The sequence below is a fragment of the Solenopsis invicta genome, chromosome 16, assembly GCF_016802725.1.
Source record: "Solenopsis invicta isolate M01_SB chromosome 16, UNIL_Sinv_3.0, whole genome shotgun sequence".
In the NCBI taxonomy this organism is placed as follows: Eukaryota; Metazoa; Arthropoda; class Insecta; order Hymenoptera; family Formicidae; genus Solenopsis; species Solenopsis invicta.
This window is the reverse complement of record NC_052679.1, coordinates 23,921,982-23,935,174: the sequence shown is the minus strand read 5'-3', so window position 1 is coordinate 23,935,174 and position 13,193 is coordinate 23,921,982. Positions and strand designations below refer to the sequence as shown.

Below are 13,193 nucleotides of genomic sequence, written 5' to 3'. Positions count from 1 at the left end.
TTTTCACGAAATAATAAATAAATAAATAAATACTCGATGCTAAAAGAATTAATTTTCATTTAATAACTGCATGACTCATTTTATCACTTTTACATTTAATTTCAATCCAACTTCATAACCTTTCGATATTTTCAGAGATTTTAATAATGAAAAGTTAAAAGATTATAAGTTCGAAATGTCTTCAATAGTTCCACAAAAGGGCGACAAAATTCCTTAGTGTCACACGGCAAAGTGCGTACAATCACGCGTGACTCTCGGTTAGTTCGATCGCTGGAATTTAATTACGGATGGACCGGATAAAGGCTGGCGGATTGCTCTCCGATGACATTAGCTGTAGGCTATGCGATCTCATATCGTCAAACCGACCCGCCGTACCGACATTCTGCATGCACGGTAGAGCACTAAAATCTCTTTTCAGTGTCCTTTTTTTTATTTTTCCTGTGCCACGAGCAAAAATACGATATTTCCTCGTGAAGCAATGCTTGCGACTGTTATCAAATATCTTTCAGAGTGCGATACACAAAAAGTGTGTGTTATCGCGTGACAAACGAACGTAAGAGAAAACAATAATGCAAGCCTGTGGTGACTTTAACAATTAAACTTTAACGATTTAGATTAAAATATACACTACGATCCTTCCCTTTAATAAAATGTTTGTAATAAAAAAAATCATAAAAATGTTACAATAATAAATATTCTCTCTTTTCTTCAACATTTTATGATTTCAAAACATTTGCGAAAATTCTCAAAAATCAATCATTTACGATCCTCTGAAATTTTTGAACACAAAATTTTAATATATTTTATTTTCCATGTTAATTTTTTATCAAACGTCGCAAAGTACAGCAATACAATAATCTCTTTCAAATCTGTTCCATTAAAATTAATATTAGATTAATTAAAAATAGCCGATTAATTACTAATAAGTATAATACGACGCTTTTTAATTAAATTACGGCAATTTAATTTACAACGCTTTTCATCAGAACGATTCAGATATTAATAATCGCAAACACCGAGCATCAAAACATTTTATTGCATTCATGCATTTTGACGAATAAATGTGGAACGGCAAAAGAGGACGTCAATTAATGACTGAGGAACCAATCTCTGCTTTTAATACCTCTAGGTTTACCGTAAAAAAAAGAAAAAAAATAATAATCCGATGTTCATATTTAAAAAGCCGCAGGTGTCGACCGCGCTACTATCATTTATATCGCGTGTATTCGTGCTATCACGTATCGTATTTGTTTCCTTTATCGAGTTTACTTTCTTTATTTCCCTTTTCAAATTTATTTCTTTCCTCGCTTTTGCTTCGCATTTTGCCTTTGTTTTGGCAAAATATCAGAATGCGTCATCAACTTGCCTTTGACGCTCACCAGTCGCACGGAAACACAGTTTCTCATAATTTCATAATCCAGTAGACTGAATGTAGACGAGATCTGGTTGAACGTGACGTAGAATACAATAATACCGAGATATTGCCAGCAAACATGGACTGACATTATGATGTACATACATATGTTCTCCAATGTTCTCTATTGTTTGTTGAAATAAATAACGCGTTTAATCTCATTAAATGAATTAATATAAAACAATAAAAGTGTTTAAGACTAGCAGCGATCGAAATTGTAAGACGCAAAGATATTTTATTTATTCAGTATAGATTCTTTAATTGCTCTTGACTCTCATTCATCTGATTAATCATCTTTTAATTTTTAACAATATTTTTAACTACCGGCATTGATGTGACGTATCATTGTTATTAAATGTAATGATTTTTTTCCGTCTCTCTCTCCCTCCTCCTCCTTATCTCTTTCTCTTCTTTCTAACGGTGGTAAACCGCTACACTAAATTTTTTGTTGCTGCGTCAGCGGCCAATGGAGAATTTTTCGCCCGCAGATGATGCATGAGGTTATTAACGCCACAGGCGCCTTCACCGCATAAACTTTCACGAGATCACGAAGTTCAAGAAGCTTTTTCCGGTTCTTACATCTAACTTTTTTAAGTCTAGCTCTTGCCGTGCGATTTACAAGGAAAGTGTGACACGAAGGTAAACTGCGAACGCTATTCTTGTAAACTGCTTTGCATTTTTATAGTACTGTCGTTTGTTGACATTTCAATAACGTTACATTGCCGTAGGAAGTAGCTTTACTTTGACAGTATTGATTAATACTTTATGCGTGTATATCAAAAATTTGTATTCAAGTAATATATCAACTACGATAACGACATTCGACAATGTTGAGAATAGCGTTTTCATTTAATGTATTTAATGTCTAAAGGCCGAACAGAATCTCACTTTTAAATTCTTCATATCGCTACATAAATGCGTGGTCTATATTTAAAACATGTTTTGCATTTAAAACGATGTTTTAAAAGGAAATAGTAATATGTCGGCAATAAGGTCAAAGAAAAAAAATAATAATAATAATAATTACTCACTAGATATGATGCTCCTCTTACAATTGGAGATGCAAAATTCTTCCGGTACCTGCAATTAAAATTACCTCATTTATTATATAATTAAACAAATTAACAATTAAAAATAAATATTCAATACATAAATAATAAATTATAATGATAAATTAAAACTATATAACATAATCCATGAAATGCAGCAAATGTGGCGGTAGCAATTCCGATTCATAAAAATTAAAGCCAATACATCAGAAAAGCTCTCTGCATAATTGAATATTAATCATTCTCATTAAATACGGCGAGCATTCAAATTAAATGAATAATACGCAATATGCTCACGTATCTATAAATGTGTATGTGGAATCAGTCAGTCGACTTATAAGCTAGTAATCAAACCATTGTCTGCTATTAGTCATAGTAAGTACGTATGGCAAGGTCAAAATCATAATACAATAATAAATAAATTTACTTTAAAATCAAACAAATGCGTACACAATCGTACGCAATATATAGTTTGACACTAAAACTGTTTTTATTTTTAGTGAACTATGTGCTTGCGACGACGGTGGACGCGTTTTGTAAATTTTATTATACAATGGTACATTTTTCTTTTCAGAGTAACATATGAATTAAAATACACAACACATCTTTCTCTACGCGGAAAGAATAATTTTACTGTATAATATCTAGAAATTTATCTAGATACAGATCAGAAAATAATTTTATGCCAAACTAGCAAATTCAAAATAATTACATAGGACGTTCAAGCATGATGATTCCGCTGCAAAAAGTTTTAACATTTTAGAAACTAGCTTAAACGTCCAATATAAGTTTTTTAATTGTTCAACATAATTACTTTCAGATCTGTATGTCAGGAAAACCGTTCTTTCCGTGTAAAAAATGTTAAAGTTTTATCTTATGTTTAGATTGTTCTGAGACCGAAAAAGAGATGAATGTCGAAACTTGGTGCATAATTTATATAATCACGAGCACTATTCAATCGACGATTGCTTTGTTACACCGTAGCCGACTATCGAATAATCCCTTCAAAAAGATCCGAACGTACAGTGCGCTCGTATTGGTGGTTAGGTGGAGTTTCGCAGAATTTCGCAAAGCGGCGGCAAGTTTGCACAATGGCAAAACCGGTCTTAAATGCAGCTTCAAACTTGCGCCGCGGCGGTTTAAAGCCGTTGCGCTTTGAGAAGCGCACAATATAATAATGAGTCACTTTGCGCGCACGTTGACGCGAGGCGTGTCACTTGTACGTAATTAAATACGGGCGTATCGAGTTAAGAACAAGTCAGGTGTGAACACGCAAGTAAATACATAGAAACGAAAGCGGAGCGAAGCGCGGAAGACTGGAAATCGAGGAAGGTACTCCCACTATCGTGCGAGATGCTGTCGGTTCTGCGGTTTCGCTTCTCAGTCGTGCCAGCTGCCAATTCAGGGACACCGGTTGTTTTTCGAAAGACATTTTAATGAGATTACACCTGTTGCGGTTTTCTCAAATTTCGAAACGCGCATGACGTTCCGTTTTCGGGGAGCGTTAACACTGTGCATGCCGTAATTGCAGTACTGTAATGTTACCGTCTACTAAAATTTGTCTCCTCTGTTTACGATTCTCCTTGACACGATTCACATTTCATCCGTGCTACGGTATACTGTATTCCATAGATTAAAATATTACAAAATATATCATGACAAAGATAAAACGTATAAATAAACTAAAATATTAAAAAATACAAGAGGTATATTCAAATGTACGAGCATTTCTGTGCTTGAATTATTTCTTGTAATTTTACATATTTATTTAAAATTAATATCTGGAAATATAAAAAAAATAAATTTTTGCAGTTTCGGGAATCGTAAAAACTTGTTAAAACCAAAATTATTAAATTGATTAGTAATTTAATTTTCGTAATATTATATTTTTAGTTCCATTTAACAGCTGCGTTTTAAATCCGACAAACTTGCAAGTCCGGCAAACGCGCAGTTTGGGAGAACTTGTAAATGTACATACATAAATTCAACGAAAAAATGATTATTGAGCTTTCGATCAACAATGCCATTTGTTGATACAGTTCGCAATTAGTAATAGGATATCAATTATATGTATGTGTGTATATTATTTAAATCTTTTTAAGAAATTAAAAAAATAGTTCAGAAAATGCCCAATTTCTCTAGTTTTTTATTATATTTACTTAAAATATTTTAATATTACATACATACATTATGCAAGTAATATTAAGATAAATTTCTAAACTCTTTTATTATCTAAAAGATTTAATTGAAGAGAATTAATTTAATCACAATTCTGACATTTCAAAACAGCATTACATATTGGAACTAATCTTCTAATTAATAATTTATATTCCAGCACGTTGGAGCCACTAATTTAATAATCGAAGTTAATTACTTCCCGGTTCTCTGCACGTGTGATTAACGCAGAACTAATCGAAATTCCTGAAGGGTTTCATGGCCTGGATGGCTAAATCAATGGAATTCGTCCCAAGATATTGACCTTCCCAGACATATTGAAGAGCTCAGAGGTTGGAATACAATTTCTGAAATTGGCCCCCAGACGTATGAGGGAACTTCCTCCGATTAGAAAACACAGAATATGGACTAACAGTCTACATAACTCAGAATATGTATAAAGCGTATCATTTTTCTATTAAATTTGTCGATAATTAAATAAATGAGATTAAAAAATATAATTGAATAAATATAATTAAAAAAAGAAAAGAAACTTATAAACGTAAGGGATATAATCAAATTTTGCGTTTGGAAATCACAGCTAGCATATTGAATTCAATAACTAATGTTTTTTTTTTTTAGTACGACAAAAATCTCCTGTCCTGAAATAAATATAAAAAGAATATCGATTTTCCCATCTAACGTGATCTACAACTAGAAAAGGATGGGGTTAATATACTACACGTAGGGCAGCATGACTATAAATCCACACCAATATATATTGAACACTGCGTGCATCCGGTGTTCTCGGATACTCCCCAGTAGATGGAAGATCGATGCCAGGAGATGAAGGAAATTCCACGATGCACATCGTAAGCGGAATCCTAAGTGTACCTCTCGTCCGCAAACGGAATAAGTTTGGTCCGTTCTCGGACGCAAAAACACATATCTATCCAAAAAATTTCCGCGACACCGAAAACTTCCATTTAAGCGCTCGTGCAAGATATATAAAGTGTGTGATTTGAGAACATATAATATTCATAGTCATCTCTTTGCTACGTGCGATAGGAAACGTGAGATGCAATACGTGATAAATTAGATTTTCCGAATTTCATAAGTGCTGTGTTTAAAATGACGTAAATATCTATTAACATACAACCGAATATATGCAATATTCAGCACGAATTTCTTGTACATAATAAAATTAACTCTAGAACACAGTAGATGTCCCAAACTGTGCATCTCCGTGTGAATGCCATAATTTTTTTTTTCGCTGATCCATTTGATAGATTTCAAGTTAGGATACACCCTTTTTCTGATGTAACGGCATTAATCAGCAAATAATCTTTAGATTGATAATCAACAGCTCATTTTGAGCATACTCAAGTGTGTTATTTGTTTTTAAAAGGTGACTTTTTTCCTTTAAATTCAAAGTTTCTATTTTTGATTTGTATTTGTTAGAACAATCACGATAGAGGGCTTCGTGTTTCGAAAAATAGAAACTGTGATATGAATATGTACGTATATTAAAACAACGCAAAAAAAGTGAAGTTGTGCTTAATACATAACAGATTTTTGTTTTAAGAAAAACTTTCTTCCCTCTCTACGATTCGTTACAGAAAAAAATTGTTAAAATCGTTAAATTAAGGAAATTGTGCAAAGGAAAGAAAGTTTTTATTAAAAGAATGCTACTTATGTATTTATAGAATATATATATATATATATATTGTTTTGTTTGAAATCAATTTCAAAATCGATTTTGCACATTTCTTCTTAGTATAAAATATTAACTGTTGCGCATTATTAAATTTCGATTAACAAAACTTCATCATCTCACGCCCCACCTTAATGTATATTGTATATGTATATTTGCTCGTATTCCTCATTGTCTAAAAATTCGATTAAAAAGAAAGTTGTTATACGTTTTGAAGTTCATTTTTATGAAAATTATGCGCAAAGTTAAATTGTTATAACGCAATGCGTCGTTCTTGTGACAAAACAGACAGTACATCGTTCTAGGGTTTTCTCATTAATAATTATATTCTATTAGATTTATCTTATTATTTTAATAATTAAAATTAATTACGTGTATAACTATTTCATCGTGATAAGATGCAGTTATATAGCTTTAAAAATGTATACAAGATTTGCAGCATTTAATAGCCATGTAGTTCACAATTTTTATTTTCTTCTTGCAAGTATAACTGACAGATATATTACGTTGTTTAAAAAGTAATTTGCAAGAATAAGAAGCTCACTACAGCTAGATAGGCAAGAGAGGCAGGCTCATTTCCTATCGATGAATATCTGCAAATTTACGATACAAACAGGAAGCGAGTTATGCGTTACAATCCTGTCGCTGCGAAATATAAAACCTGATACATTTTGAACAGTTACGGATCAATGCGCAAGAAGATGAAGGAAGTTCCAGTGGATCAATGTAGAGGCGAGAATATCAGTGATCAAAGTACATTAAAGTAAATTAGATTTCATTATTAAGAAAATCTGAACTTAGGAAGAAATTTCAAGCATAAAAATAGAGGAGAGTTACTGAATGCATATCGGTCTGCGAATTCGTACCTCTTTAATATTTTCTATTTTTACTTCATATAAGCAACATTTAATAATAAAAACTAAAGTAAATAAGAAATAAGTAATATAAATAAAAATATTTAACAATTTCCATCTTATTTTGTATGCAACATTTTAGAAAATCAGATACATCTAATGTAAACGTTTCATCAACTTATGTAACACTAATAATAACGTGTAAATATAAAATTTTATTTAAAATTTTTTATATTTTGATAAAACAAATTTTGTTGTAGACTTTGTAGAGTATTTTACATTCATTATATACATATTTACAAATTATTGTAAAAATTAAATCAATATCTTTTATAAATTCTATTCTATCAAAATTCCTGATTCGTAATACCACAAATTTTACTACAAATACAAATGCAAGATTAATAATAGTGATAATAATAATAATTACTATAAATAAAAATGTGTTTATTACAACAATTAATTCAGGGCAGTTTGGTTTCGATTTCCTTACATTTTCATTATTGTTATTTATAATAATTATTGAATAACGCTTTCTCAATAAAAAAATTAGTATTAGTTAAAGATTCCATTTTTAATTATTTTAATTTATAAATTCAATATTTTCAGAGACAATGCAATTTAAAAAATTACGATTTAGGTGACTGGTTTTTTAAATCACATCACATCTTTCGCAGCACAATGCAGAACAACTTATAACAATTTAATTTGTTAAAATATATTAATTTCGTCAAATTTTAAAACAATGAGATGAAATGACTATAAAGTCTGGCTGGTTATCTTTTGCCGTTATTATTTATAACGTCAATATGACATATTTAACAGATGTACGTTTTCCTTCGTTCGGATCATCTTCAGTGTCTGTTCTTTTACAATAATTAATTTTACAATAATTAATCCTATCTAAACTATTGTCAGAATAAGCAAGGATTGACAGAATAAATACGCGAGGAAAAGGTACTAAAAGTAATCTAGTCATAATTTAGATAGATACGTTTATTAAATATGTAATATTGACATTATAAATAATAGCAGCAAAAGATAAACAGCCAGACTCAATAGCTCATTTCTTCTCAATGCTTCAAAATTGATTTGTTATTGCTGAAAAACTTAATGTGATAATAGATGTTGGAAACATCAAGTTACAATTTTGATTTGTGATTAAATTTGCATCCAAAACAGCACCAAATGCGAAATATAGTAAATATTTAAATGGTACGCATTTGGCAACTCTCCCCTGTAATAAATAAATGTAATAACATGTATATAAATTTATATACAAGATATCGAATGCAAAAATATAAGAAAACAATTTGAATTAACATTTCCCGAAAAGATATGTGTAAAAATTATATTACTGTCTTGTCGAACGAAATTTCGTATTTTCGATATAAAGTAATTAAATTTGTTTTATTCTTTAATCTTCTACATTACGGTCGGCAGATATCATGTAATCATTGTTAATGTAGTTAAGATACGAAATAAGATAAGCTTTTATTTGCATCCGACAGTATCACATACAAGCGTTTATCCGCGTTTATTACAAAAATATTTTGCAAAAACAACTAACGATCGTACATAAATCTGAACACGATCGATTCGAATGTAACGTGTACGAAAATTTTTATCGCGACGCTATATATCAATGTCAAGCGGATATCCGGCGGAATGAACCCGAGGAGCGAACCGGCAAATGATCCACCGATTAATCTCCAACACCCGCGGGAAAAATTCAATTAAATTCGAATTGTGATCGTGAGGGAAAGAAAAAAAAAAAAAAAATATAATCCGCCTCATTGTCTGCGCACGAGGATTAAATCTGTCGATAAAACTCGAAATAAAACTTCAGTTTTATTTCTCCTTCTGTCGCGTTTATGTAAAATTTCCCGTGTGCAGGCTGCAACTTTTGTATTTAAATGTACGAACAATTTTTGCATGTATACAGATCGTACGAAAAACACCGTATATATTTGATGTACAACATCGCCCTTCAATGTCTCTCCATTAGTCGTTATCGTCATCAACAATCTCGCAATAAAAACGCGACGACAGACCGATATTTTTACACGAAAATTTGTACGCAAAAGTGACACGTTTTATAAAAAAAAAAAAACCTGAACACTTTATGAAATAGCGGCAAAACATTTCGTAAATCGTTAAATAAATACGAAAATAAAAACTCGCAATCATCGTATTCCAATAAATCAATCATTGTGCTTCTCAAACTATAATTGGCAGACAACAATTCACCGGCGTAGCACTCTGCAGTGCTTAACAGGATCGTGATTCTTACACGGATACGTTACTTCACTTTAAGAAATAAGATTCTACCTTTCTGTCGTGCCGAATAAAAATTAAGGCAATGCGTTCGCGATAGTGAAAGACGCACCGTCATTTGTACGAAATGGAAGAAGCGAGGAAGTAATTTGTGCTTGTCCCGCGCGCGCTTGTCGAATCCTGTCGGGAGTAATAATTCATGTCAGTGGCCCCTAGCTACCACTGTCGGGTATTCTTTACCTGATATACAACGCGGAGCAGAATATATCGACCCGTTAGAAATAGCCTTGCAGGTCAGCACGCAAGTTTTTACATTAACTACCATCGACCCTTCGCGTGGCAGGTTTGCTTATGGTGTATAGTATCGTAACTGGCATAAACGCCGTGTATTACGTTGTTTCACTGAAACACTTCGCTGATACGGGACGAAAACATTTTTAATTAAAAAAAAAATTGAAAAAGAAATCTTAAAGATACCAAGTTAAATATCTTTGATAGATTGTGCAACACTCTTGCGCGTTTCGATCTCTTTCTATGTCACATAGAAATCGATATTTCTAAAGTTTTACTTTACCGCTTCGTATACATCGTCAAACGCGGCCTTAAATTTCTGCATTATTGATCACTATTGAGCTATTATTTTCAAACAATTCCAAGTTGCCTCGCAGCATATCATTATGCATATGAGACTTTATAAAGTGTTAAAAGAGTTATAAAGATCGTTTACTTGTTGAATGCTCGGTCATCAGCGCGTAAATCGAATGGGTCTTCTTTCACCGTCGAAAATGCTTGGCGAAATTTTTTGATGGTCGGCAGAAAATTACACGGAATCAGATTAGAAAGAGGGGTAACGTGCTTCTTGACGCGTTGCCTGATAAGTATCCCAGTTGCCAACAGAGAGGCACTCGGACATGACGGGAGATGCACAATAAGTGTTGGGTTACGACACAAACTTGCGCGGGACAATGGACTAACGAAACTATGGTCTTGCAAAGACACAGCTAAGCGTGGGTTATCGGGTTACCGGCAGTGCCAAGTTACCGGGAATCGTGTAGCTTGAGGGTGGGCCCGGAGATAAAGGACTGCCTGAAAAGTGCCTGCCGAGCCCGTGGGAAATTTCGTCCCGCGCAAATGCGTTCTTTGCATTACATCGTGTCGCTGTTGAGATCGATATAGCGCGAAGCCGGCACGGCACACGTTGCGCACGTTCGCTCGGTGGTAAAAGAGGTGCGGGTGGGGGGAAGGGAAGGGAAAAACGAGACGAAAAAAAAGAAAGCATCACGGTATGATACATCAAAAACCCCGAAGAGACGCGCGTAATCGAGTGCACTCGCGATGATTGCAACGATGACCGACGCGATAATTAATCTTGGAAACGCCGACAACGTTTATGGGTAGCCGCACAGCGGATACGGTTTCTATGTTGCGCCAATTTCTCGCATCGATATACTCGACGAACTTGAAGCTTGGAATAGAGCAGTCTAATATAGACCAAACGCGCACGAAGCTACGGTGCGAGGGTAATAGGAAGGGAGAGTCCGGTGAGGCGTTTGACAGGCAAACAACCTTCAACCATCTTGTTCGGTGACAACGGTGCTATTATCTAGTCAACAACGTTATTATAAACCGTTGCAGCCCAAGTTATATCGAGTGCAAAGCGATTTAACGACAGTTTAGCGAAGTACGAGATGTTTCGCTGTGTCATGTGCGAACGACACTTCATAGTTCCTGATGAGATTAGCCTTGGAGTTTCTGAAATGTAGGTCAATCGCTCTATAATAATTTTAGATTGCAGACTGCCTTTTCATGCTGAGCTACGTACGCCGAGGATGATGAGACATTATGCGAGTTTAGACAGCGATATCTATCGTTTGGATGATAACGCTGGTGCGAGAATTGGCTCGGCAGGATGGAATAATCGCGAGCTGCCTATGATGAATGAAAACAATAGGCGGCGCAGTAAACGTCATCGCGCGAAAGCGCAGGCCGCGAAATGGCCTCACCAAGAGGTTCTCTCACGTCCTGATGAAAGCTCGAAAAGTTCCGTTCGTACCGTCACGCCGACGTCCACGTCGTAGGCCAAGCTTTTCAGGAATTTCATAAACTTTTGTCGTCTGGAAAGTTAGAGGCTCGCCCGTGAATAGAGATCGCTCCTGCTCTCTTCTGGTCGCCTATATAACGAGATAGGTGGAAGGCACGCGATAGCGCCGCTGTACATTTCGCATTCGTCCACCGCCGGTCGGTGTGGAACCGGTTGAATACAAGGAGTATTACGATCCGAAGCCATCTCTTTATGCTGGCTATCAGCGGTTCTTGGAAATACGGTGCAATAGGTGTAAACGTTCCATTGTCATCCAGGATAAACGCTACTCGCGTGTGCTCGCGCTCCGACGATCGGTTCCTGGTCGTTTTTCATTCAACGATTCCCCATAACTTCACGCAGCATCGTTCACTGATATTACTACTCCAGAACAGTGAACGCATATATTCGAAGCAAACCTTGCAGAAAATAAAGTGATAACACTTGCATTGCTACGTATTCATTTTTCGTTTCGTTTAACAAAATGATGTTAAGTCGAGTGTTAAGTTTATGTAGATATATTTATATATAATGTTACGGGAAATTTGTTTAGTTTGGTAATTATATATAATGGCCGGCCGATATGCATATAATACCCACTTGTTTTAGGACATTTGAATAATTAAAGCAAAAATGTTCAAATTAATCAAAATGATGAGTCATTACGCCTAATGCCTTCGGACAAGTAGGAAATGTGATTAAAAAACTGAAAATATCTTTGTACAAAACCATATGAAGTAATTTTGCAAAGTACACGCGTAAGCAACGGAGGATTCCGTCCCCGCTATAAATAAGAGGAGGCTGCATCCGAGGGATATAATTTAACCCAAACTCAATTTCAGTTGATCGCATTGATATTGACCATATGTCCCGATTGACCACGTCGCAATTTCTGCTATGAAACTAAAGATGAGTTTGGGTTCAGTTATATACATTTAGGATACATCCCCTCTCCCCCTCTCTACGTTCTTCACACACTTGTACTTTACAAAATTACAAACTCACACAATTTTTTATAACATTTCACATTATATATTAAATTAAATATAATTTCATGTGATGATCGCAGTGTAAGAGTTGCACGTCTGCTCTCTGTGACAAAGATCCCAAGATTTAATCCATCCATATCAAATTTTTAAACGATCACCATCTCTCGGAAGGAAAATCACCGAGGGAGGTACTTTCGCCAAGACAGTCACTCTGCAGTATGCATGAGTATACATAGAGATCACAACGTTCAGTCATGAAGGGCGGACTTGAGAAAGAGAAAGAGTGAAATATATTATTCAGTGTAATTCAAACTAAAGACAGCCGGAAAAATCAACACAAACAAGATAATTTGCCAAAATGACCATTTAGTATTGGGAAATCTGCATAATGACTGGGAAATTTGATTAATTCTTTCCATTAATCATTTTGACCAAATAAATTGCAAATTATGCATATTGCCTGGCCGTTCTGTATAATTCCCAATTACTCAAATTTCCTGTAACACGTGTATGGAAAATTTGAGTAATTGAAAATATATCCGTATAAACTTAAAATTATTTTTAATCAAGAAATCGCGAAATGAATTGTTTTGTTAATAACAACGTATCGTCGATAAATATTTAATGCAAAACAGTGATAATCCGGTTGCAGCAGTATTGAC

General features: G+C 34.3%; 1 protein-coding gene across 5 annotated transcripts in view; it reads right to left on the bottom strand.

Annotated features, from left to right (window-relative positions):
• LOC105199492 (protein tincar) overlaps positions 1-13,193 on the bottom strand; it is a 164,693-nt gene that overhangs the window by 129,950 nt on the left and 21,550 nt on the right. For all 5 annotated transcript variants that reach the window (XM_039459147.1, XM_039459148.1, XM_039459149.1 and 2 more), the window contains exon 2: positions 2,446-2,494. The gene's annotated coding sequence lies outside the window, so the exon portion shown is untranslated. The remainder of the gene's footprint in view (positions 1-2,445; positions 2,495-13,193) is intronic.